The following is a 9,122-nucleotide window of genomic DNA, read 5'->3' on the forward strand; positions in this document are numbered from 1 at the left end:
AGACGGACGCGCGCGCACCCGCCTACTCCTTCCCTGACCCGTCGGTCGGTGGCACATTGGCCATCCTCTCCCATTCCAACAGCAAACCCTCGTCCGCCTCCTTCGTCGCGGACGCCGCCGCCCACTTTTCGGTGCCTCTTCCAGCGGTCGGTGCTGCAACATTCCCACTGCAATGCCGCCACATCCCATGTCGCACGCCACCGCCGTCCTGCTGCCGGGAAACCGAAAGCTTCCCACCCCCGCTCCCCTGACATAGCCGTGACCGCGACCAAGAAGCCGCTTAGCCGCCTCGGCCAAATCCTTCGTCCTGACACCGGCACTCTCGTCGGACGCCGACACGCTCGTCAGGCGCCGCCAGGGCAGCTAGCTGGTCCGAGGGCGACGCGGCTCCCTTCGCCGGCCATCTCCTTCATCGACGCCCGCAAGCTGTTCGACAGTTTGCCAAGGTACAAAATGGACCCTGCAGATGGGTTCTTTTTTCACAATTTCCTTTGAGACTCCGACGAATCCTCGTCTGATGAGGAGGAGGAGATCTTGGCTGCCGTGTTGGTCCATCACCACCTCAATAGCCAGCGGCCATTGTTCTGTGGCTCCATTCCGGGGCACCTTCCGGTGTTGAATCGCAACCGAGAGAGCGGGAATTTCCTTCTTTGGAAAGACTACTTTGACACAACAAACCCGTTGTTCAAATATCAGAAATTCCGCCGTCGTTTTCGTATGGGTAAGCATCTTTTCAACCGTATTAGAGAGGGGGCGGTCGGCTACAATGACTATTTCAAGTGCAAAGAGATGCCGTTGGAAAGATTGACTTCTCCTCTTATCAGAAATGCACTGCAGCCATCCGAATGCTTGCATACGGAGTGCCCGGTGATCTCATTGACGAGTATGTCTGTATGAGCGAGTCTACATGCCTAGACTCCCTGTACAAGTTCTGCAGGACTGTTATTGATGTGTTTGGCCCTGAGTACTTGTTGAGAGAGTCGACTCCTGAAGATACAGCCCGTTTGTTGGCGATGAATGCCAGGAGGGGCTTCCCAGGGATGCTTGGCAGCATAGACTGCATGCACCGGGAGTTGAAGAACTGCCCTTCTGCTTGGCAAGGGCGGTATAAAGCCCATGTCAGGGCTTGCACTGTCATACTTGCGGCCGTGGCATCTCAAGATCTCGGGATCTGGCACTCTTTCTTTGGCATGACCGGATGACATAATGATATCAACGTGCTTCGGCGCTCGCCGGTGTTTGCTAGGCTCGCCGAAGGCAACATCCCACCGGTGAACTTTACCATCAACGACCACAACTACGACAAAGGATACTACCTGGATGACGGTATCTATCCTCAGTGGACCACTATTGTGAAGACAATCCCCAACCCTGTCGGAGAGAAGAAGAAAAGATTTTCCCAAGAGCAAGAGAGTGCTAGGAAGGACATCTCGAGCGTGCCTTTGGTGTTTTGCAATCTCGAGGGGGCATCGTTCGGTATCCTGCTAAGACTTGGAGCACGAAGAAACTGTGGGAGGTGATGATTTCTTGTGTGATCATGCACAGTATGATCGTAGAAGATGAGCGTCCAGAACGTCTCTAAGATCAAGGGTTTCAGTTTCAGGGTGAGAATGTTGTGCCTGAGCATGAAGGAGTTGCAACGTTTGAACAGTTCACCCAATTTCATCATGACATGCGTGATTGGAAAACTCACATGCAACTGCAAAATGATTTGGTTGAGTATATATGGGCTCATGTTGGCAACCAATGGATGTATCTTTTTTATTCGTCTTGCAAAACTATGTGAGACTATTTTACTTTTATTCGGCTTGTAAAACTATGTTATTTTTATTTGGTTGAAACTATGCTATTTATTTGGTTGTGGACTATATGTTTGCTTGTGAAATAATGCAAAATTTGTGTATGAAGTAGTGCAAAATTTGTGCTATTTGTTGAAAAAGGGCGGTCAGCCGGCCATGCCGGCATATATGGGTCGGCGCGTTGGGCACACTGCCGACCCAAATCTCAAATGGGACGGACGCCGAGCAGGTGACCACCCAAACGGATAAAAAACGGACAAAAACACCGTCCGTTTGGTCGGCGCGTTGGAGTAACTAGTTCAACTTCTCCGAAGAGAGCCTAACGCCCATAAGAGCATGACAGACGCCACGGCGACACACCAAAGGCCGAATCCCTTGTGTGCCAGGCCGCCCCATGACCCTTCGTGCTCAGCCTTGGTGTAGCGCCGACGAAGGACATCATCACCAGAGGAGCCTGCCCTGCTGCTGGCATGCACGGGTCTGATCCGACAATCGTCCCTTCTTCTTTTTAGTATTATCTCTGCACTCTAACAGTTGACATGAAATGTTTTTTTTGAGAAACCGGTAGGAGCACTGCCTTTTCATATAAGAAGACATAAGGTTTATGTACTAGAGTGTTCCGGTTTTTAGAAGAGAAACCGGACAAAAACCCCTAGAAAAACCACACGATGGCACTAATCAGCCAATACCGGCTGCCACCTGTGCCCGGCCAAAGGCCAGGGACCTTTGCTTGATGTCTTCGAAGGCAATAGCTGCAACCTCTAGGTGCGTGAGGCGAGTTTCATTGAAGATGCGTCGGTTTCTCTCCTTCCAGATGTTCCAGATGGTGTAAAGGAAGCGGCCGCTCCGCCTTCTTCTGTCGTTCTTGGGCAGATTGGTGGTGAGCGAATCCCACCAGTCCGAAATCCTCATCGGAGGGGGCAACGTAGGCGTGGCCCCAGAGTCTTCTCCCGTCCACACCTGGATGTGAGACCAAACTGCGACGGCAAACGGGCAGTCCTTGCAGAGATGAGTGGCCGTCTCCGGAGCCCGAAGGCAAAGGGGGCAACATGGGTCGTGCGGCCAACCATGAACGGCTAGCATGTCGCCCGTGAGGATCTTCCCGTGGAGCACAAGCCAGGCGTAGAACTTACATTTTGGCTCAGCGTGTGCCTCCCAGATCTTGGCCGGGGAGAACCTGGGATAGGATTCAGAGAACTGGGTGTCGAGAACAATTCTTTGTGAGTTTAGAGATTGTTTCATGTTGATTTTGGTGAGAAGCTATGAGTACGACCACTAATTATGATGGTTCGATGTGTATACATGACTACATGTACAAATAGTGAAATGTGATTGTATGCAAATTAGGTTCGAGACAAACTTGAATCAGCCATTACAGTGACATTTGCTCTACGACTCTGGGCAGTTTCTATAGTTTCTAAGCTCCCAGAAGTTAGCGAACATTTGTAGGGTACACACCTGGGAAAATGCCTCCAGCCGTTGATCCGCGCCGTGATCCGAATAGATGTTTCCACTGAAGTTGGTTGAAAAATTGATGGATATTCTTAACCCTATGAATACGAGACGGTATACGCGTTTATTCTGTACACACATACTTCCGTCTGGAGTTGTTATACATCTCTGTACCTGTCTGTATGCCACATCCCCCATTCTATTACATAGCTTGGTTGATGAGTTCACTTCACTATTCACCTTCTTCTTCCTTGCTTCCTCCTCTCTTCCGGTACCGTTTCATCCTGTGACAACTCTTTTGCTTCTCTGTTCTCGGGAGAAACGATTTGTAGCACGCAAGTCCGAGGGACTTGTCAGTTTTGTACTGTCTTGCTGCTTCGCAAGTTCATACCATCGTTTCTTGACATGAACTCATCAGTTTGTACTGCCCTGCTGCTTCTCAAGTCCACGCCATCGTTCTTCCCATGAACTTGACACCGCATGGCTGCAGTTGTTCCATTGGTCACTATTTTCTCTTCTATTGTTTTTATATTCCCGCTATCAACAAAATATTAAAATTCACTTACATCGGACTATATTTGTAAATATACGTTGAGAATCGTGTATCAAGTAGTAATATTAATTACTCAGACGTGCCTTGCACGTGCAAGGCAAGCAAAAAGAAATTTGGAGTATGGGATCACTTCTATTTTGTATCATTAGTGCATTATTAGGTCCTCTTTGTTAAGTTGAAAAAAAAGGTCCTCTTTGTTCATATATGATGACAAACATATATGCCTACTAACTAGGGTGAACAAAAGAAAAATGTCTGAGGTGACACATGTGTTGGGTGTCCACGCTTACCAGTGACAAACAAAGTTAAGAAGCAGCCAAATTTTACCGTGCATGCTTAAAGAGATGTACATATATAAGGGATGACTGGTTTAGAAGAAAAAATATTTATAATATAGCTGATCTAGTATCGTGCAACAACATATTACACCTCGGCCCCAACTTCTCTAATTGCCTAGATGAGGCTCCGCACAACGTTGGTGAGTGCAAGCCTTAACCCTGGCGAGCACGGCCGCTCATTATTCTCCTCAGTGGGGCTGGCATCACTAGTGAGCGTTCCGACGATGCATCCTTGAAGATATGCCTCGCATGCCCTAAGCACGAATCTTCCCCGCAGACGGAAATGGTCCTTGATGAACTCCTCAAATCCCTGTGGTTGGCGACGTAACAGGTGGAGCATGGCCCGTAGGGTGAGCAAATATGCCTTCTCGTTGTAAGGCAGCGCATTGCGGCGGCCCTCCGGCGTGCCAACCAGGTCTTCGTAGCCAGCCTCATTGTAGTATGGCTGAGGACCAGACCTTGGATGGACACAAGGACTTGAAGGAGGGCTGACGTCACCGGGGACCAGACCTTGGTGCCATCACCACCAAATGTGTTGAGCAGGCTGAGGCACACGGTGCCGGAGGCATATAGGTTGGGGTTGAGGCGGAGACCAAACGAGTGGTAGTAAACTTGCGGTGGTGCCGCCGGGTAGGACAGCGGCAGTTGCAAGTCAAAAAAGAATAGCCCGTCCTGGTACGGGGTCCCACTTGGCCCGACAATCACCGCCCTGAGCAGGTCCATGCGATCTTCAAATGCACGCACATAGATGGTGTCTGCATATGTACGTGAAAAGTTCATTGGTACTAGTACAGTCCCATGCACGCATACGTGTAGCCATAAATAATACTCTTTCTGTATGAAATTAGATGATGCTCAAACAGATGTATCTAGATGTATTTCAGTGTCAGATACATCTCAAACAGATGTATCTAGATGTATTTCAGTGTCAGATACATCTGTTTGAGCGTCAATTAATTTTGGCCGGAGGAAACGCTAGTTAGGTTTGGATGGTAATGTACCTGGTAAGTCATTCATTAGTATTTTCCATTCCTTCTGCACGGTCTTAACCCACGTCTTTTCGTTGCCGCCCTCCTACAGGTCATTTCCAAAAGAACATTAGTTAACTACATATATGAATCTGTAAAAAATCTTTGCACTGGTTCAGCTATGCACCTCTATATCATATATAGAAACACGCTTCGAAAATACTCTTTGTTTTGTAGTGAGTAGTGTACGTGCGGGTTCATGGCTTCAAGGTAATGGTGATCTGATGGGCTCTGCACTATATCAAACCGCGACAAGCGAAACGGGTCGCCACCATCACCAGTGGCATCTGTGGCCTTCTCGCCCTCATCCGAAGAGTCGTGACTACTGGCAGTTGCATTGATGCTTGTCACCGCAGCAATGCTAGATAACATTGCAAGGCTTTCACCACTACTGGAGACAGGTATAGACACTACGACATTTTCACCCACCATAGATAACTCTGATATTGATGGCAGCGACCACTTTGCTAAATACCTCTTGCCTTGAGCCAACGTTTCGACTGCCAATCGGGTGACTAATCGGATGACAGCACCCAAGCCCCACGACCAAGTCATAGCACGCCCGAATTCATTTGAAAGATCATCAGGGCCTTCCATGTTTCCATCCTCTGCTGGGTTAGGATGATAGTTGTCCTAAAATCAAATTTATGAGCAACATCGATTAGTTAAGACATAATAAGTGCAAATTTAAGGAGAGCGCACTATAAATACTCCCTCTCGTTTAAAGGGCGTGCGCTTACCCTTAGGTCGTCAACTTGACCAACCTAATACAAGTCATATATTACAAAAAATATATCAATATAAAATTCAGATGTTCTATTTTCAAACCGTATAATTTTTGTGTTATATAGTTTATATTATGGTAATAAAAATGGCAACTTAGGTATACGCGCAGGACTTGTAAACTGAGACAGAGGGAGTATGTTTGATAGTTACAGCATTGACAGCATCCAGTTCTCCAGGTGCATCATCGCCGCCATTGTCCTCTAACCAGTCGCCCATTTCAGCGTGCAATTCTGTGTAGATCTCATCATTGACGATTGTGATCTCATGTGGCAACACCTGAAAACCAACGAAATATACATTGAAGCAGTTATGTCTTGCCAGTAGTGGTCCGTACTAAAATATTTGCATGGCCGTCTACGTACATACCGTTGACATGCTAACGTCACCCCACTTGACGTGGAGTTGACCGTTTGGAAGGCCAACAACACGCCCAACCCATGAAAGATCAGACGTCACGCCTTCTGTCTCCAGGACTAACTGGAAGTGGATGTGCAACTCTAGTGCAACAACCACTGGCTCGGTGCCACAAGAACATAGCCGTGACGTCTGATCTTTCATGGGTTGAGCGTGTTGTTGGCCTTCCAAACGGTCAAGTCCACGTCAAGTGGGGTGACATTAGCATGTCAACGGTATGTACGTAGACGGCCATGCAAATATTTTAGTACGGACCACTACTGGCAAGACATAACTGCTTCAATGTATATTTCGTTGGTTTTCAGGTGTTGCCACATGAGATCACAATCGTCAATGATGAGATCTACACAGAATTGCACGCTGAAATGGGCGACTGGTTAGAGGACAATGGCGGCGATGATGCACCTGGAGAACTGGATGCTGTCAATGCTGTAACTATCAAACATACTCCCTCTGTCTCAGTTTACAAGTCCTGCGCGTATACCTAAGTTGCCATTTTTATTACCATAATATAAACTATATAACACAAAAATTATACGGTTTGAAAATAGAACATCTGAATTTTATATTGATATATTTTTTGTAATATATGACTTGTATTAGGTTGGTCAAGTTGACGACCTAAGGGTAAGCGCACGCCCTTTAAACGAGAGGGAGTATTTATAGTGCGCTCTCCTTAAATTTGCACTTATTATGTCTTAACTAATCGATGTTGCTCATAAATTTGATTTTAGGACAACTATCATCCTAACCCAGCAGAGGATGGAAACATGGAAGGCCCTGATGATCTTTCAAATGAATTCGGGCGTGCTATGACTTGGTCGTGGGGCTTGGGTGCTGTCATCCGATTAGTCACCCGATTGGCAGTCGAAACGTTGGCTCAAGGCAAGAGGTATTTAGCAAAGTGGTCGCTGCCATCAATATCAGAGTTATCTATGGTGGGTGAAAATGTCGTAGTGTCTATACCTGTCTCCAGTAGTGATGAAAGCCTTGCAATGTTATCTAGCATTGCTGCGGTGACAAGCATCAATGCAACTGCCAGTAGTCACGACTCTTCGGATGAGGGCGAGAAGGCCACAGATGCCACTGGTGATGGTGGCGACCCGTTTCGCTTGTCGCGGTTTGATATAGTGCAGAGCCCATCAGATCACCATTACCTTGAAGCCATGAACCCGCAGGTACACTACTCACTACAAAACAAAGAGTATTTTCGAAGCGTGTTTCTATATATGATATAGAGGTGCATAGCTGAACCAGTGCAAAGATTTTTTACAGATTCATATATGTAGTTAACTAATGTTCTTTTGGAAATGACCTGTAGGACGGCGGCCAACGAAAAGACGTGGGTTAAGACCGTGCAGAAGGAATGGAAAATACTAATGAATGACTTACCAGGTACATTACCATCCAAACCTAACTAGCATTTCCTCCGGCCAGAATTAATTGACGCTCAAACAGATGTATCTAACACTGAAATACATCTAGATACATCTGTTTGAGATGTATCTGACACTGAAATACATCTAGATACATCTGTTTGAGCATCATCTAATTTCATACAGAAAGAGTATTATTTATGGCTACACGTATGCGTGCATGGGACTGTACTAGTACCAATGAACTTTTCACGTACATATGCAGACACCATCTATGTGCGTGCATTTGAAGATCGCATGGACCTGCTCAGGGCGGTGATTGTCGGGCCAAGTGGGACCCCGTACCAGGACGGGCTATTCTTTTTTGACTTGCAACTGCCGCTGTCCTACCCGGCGGCACCACCGCAAGTTTACTACCACTCGTTTGGTCTCCGCCTCAACCCCTACCTATATGCCTCCGGCACCGTGTGCCTCAGCCTGCTCAACACTTTTGGTGGTGATGGCACCGAGGTCTGGTCCCCGGTGACGTCAACCCTCCTTCAAGTCCTTGTGTCCATCCAAGGTCTGGTCCTCAATAACCAGCCATACTACAATGAGGCTGGCTACGAAGACCTGGTTGGCACGCCGGAGGGCCGCCGCAATGCGCTGCCTTACAACGTGAAGGCATATTTGCTCACCCTACGGGCCATGCTTCACCTGTTACGTCGCCAACTGCAGGGATTTGAGGAGTTCATGAAGGACCACTTCCGTCAGCGGGGAAGGTTCGTGCTTAGGGCATGCGAGGCATACCTTCAAGGATGCATCGTCGGAACGCTCACTAGTGATGCCAGCCCCACCGAGGAGAGTAATGAGCGGCCGTGCTCGCCAGGGTTAAGGCTTGCACTCACCAACGTTGTGCCGAGCCTCATGGAGGCAATTAGAGAAGTTGGGGCCGAGGTGTAATATGTTGTTGCACGATACTAGATCAGCTATATTATAAATATTTTTTCTTCTACACTAGTCATCCCTTATATATGTACATCTCTTTAAGCATGCACGGTAAAATTTGGCTGCTTCTTAACTTTGTTTGTCACTGGTAAGCGTGGACACCCAACACATGTGTAACCTCAGACATTTTTCTTTTGTTCACCCTAGTTAGTAGGCATATATGTTTGTCATCATATATGAACAAAGAGGACCTTTTTTTTCGAATTAACAAAGAGGACCTAATAATGCACTAATGATACAAAATAGAAGTAACCCCATACTCCAAATTTCTTTTTGCTTGCCTTGCACGTGCAAGGCACGTCTGAGTAATTAATATTACTACTTGATACACAATTCTCAACGTATATTTACAAATATAGTCTGATGTAAGTGAATTTTAATATTTTGTT

The 9,122-nt window shown here is 47.0% G+C and overlaps 2 pseudogenes; one reads left to right on the forward strand and one right to left on the reverse strand.

The window, feature by feature from the left end:
• Positions 1-4,227: 4,227 nt before the first annotated feature.
• LOC123157764 (putative ubiquitin-conjugating enzyme E2 38) lies at positions 4,228-6,331 on the reverse strand (annotated as a pseudogene).
• A 62-nt stretch (positions 6,332-6,393) lies between these two features.
• Positions 6,394-8,688, forward strand: LOC123157765 (putative ubiquitin-conjugating enzyme E2 38; annotated as a pseudogene).
• Positions 8,689-9,122: the final 434 nt, after the last annotated feature.

The sequence above is a fragment of the Triticum aestivum genome, chromosome 7B (genome assembly GCF_018294505.1).
Source record: "Triticum aestivum cultivar Chinese Spring chromosome 7B, IWGSC CS RefSeq v2.1, whole genome shotgun sequence".
Lineage (NCBI taxonomy): Eukaryota > Viridiplantae > Streptophyta > Magnoliopsida > Poales > Poaceae > Triticum > Triticum aestivum.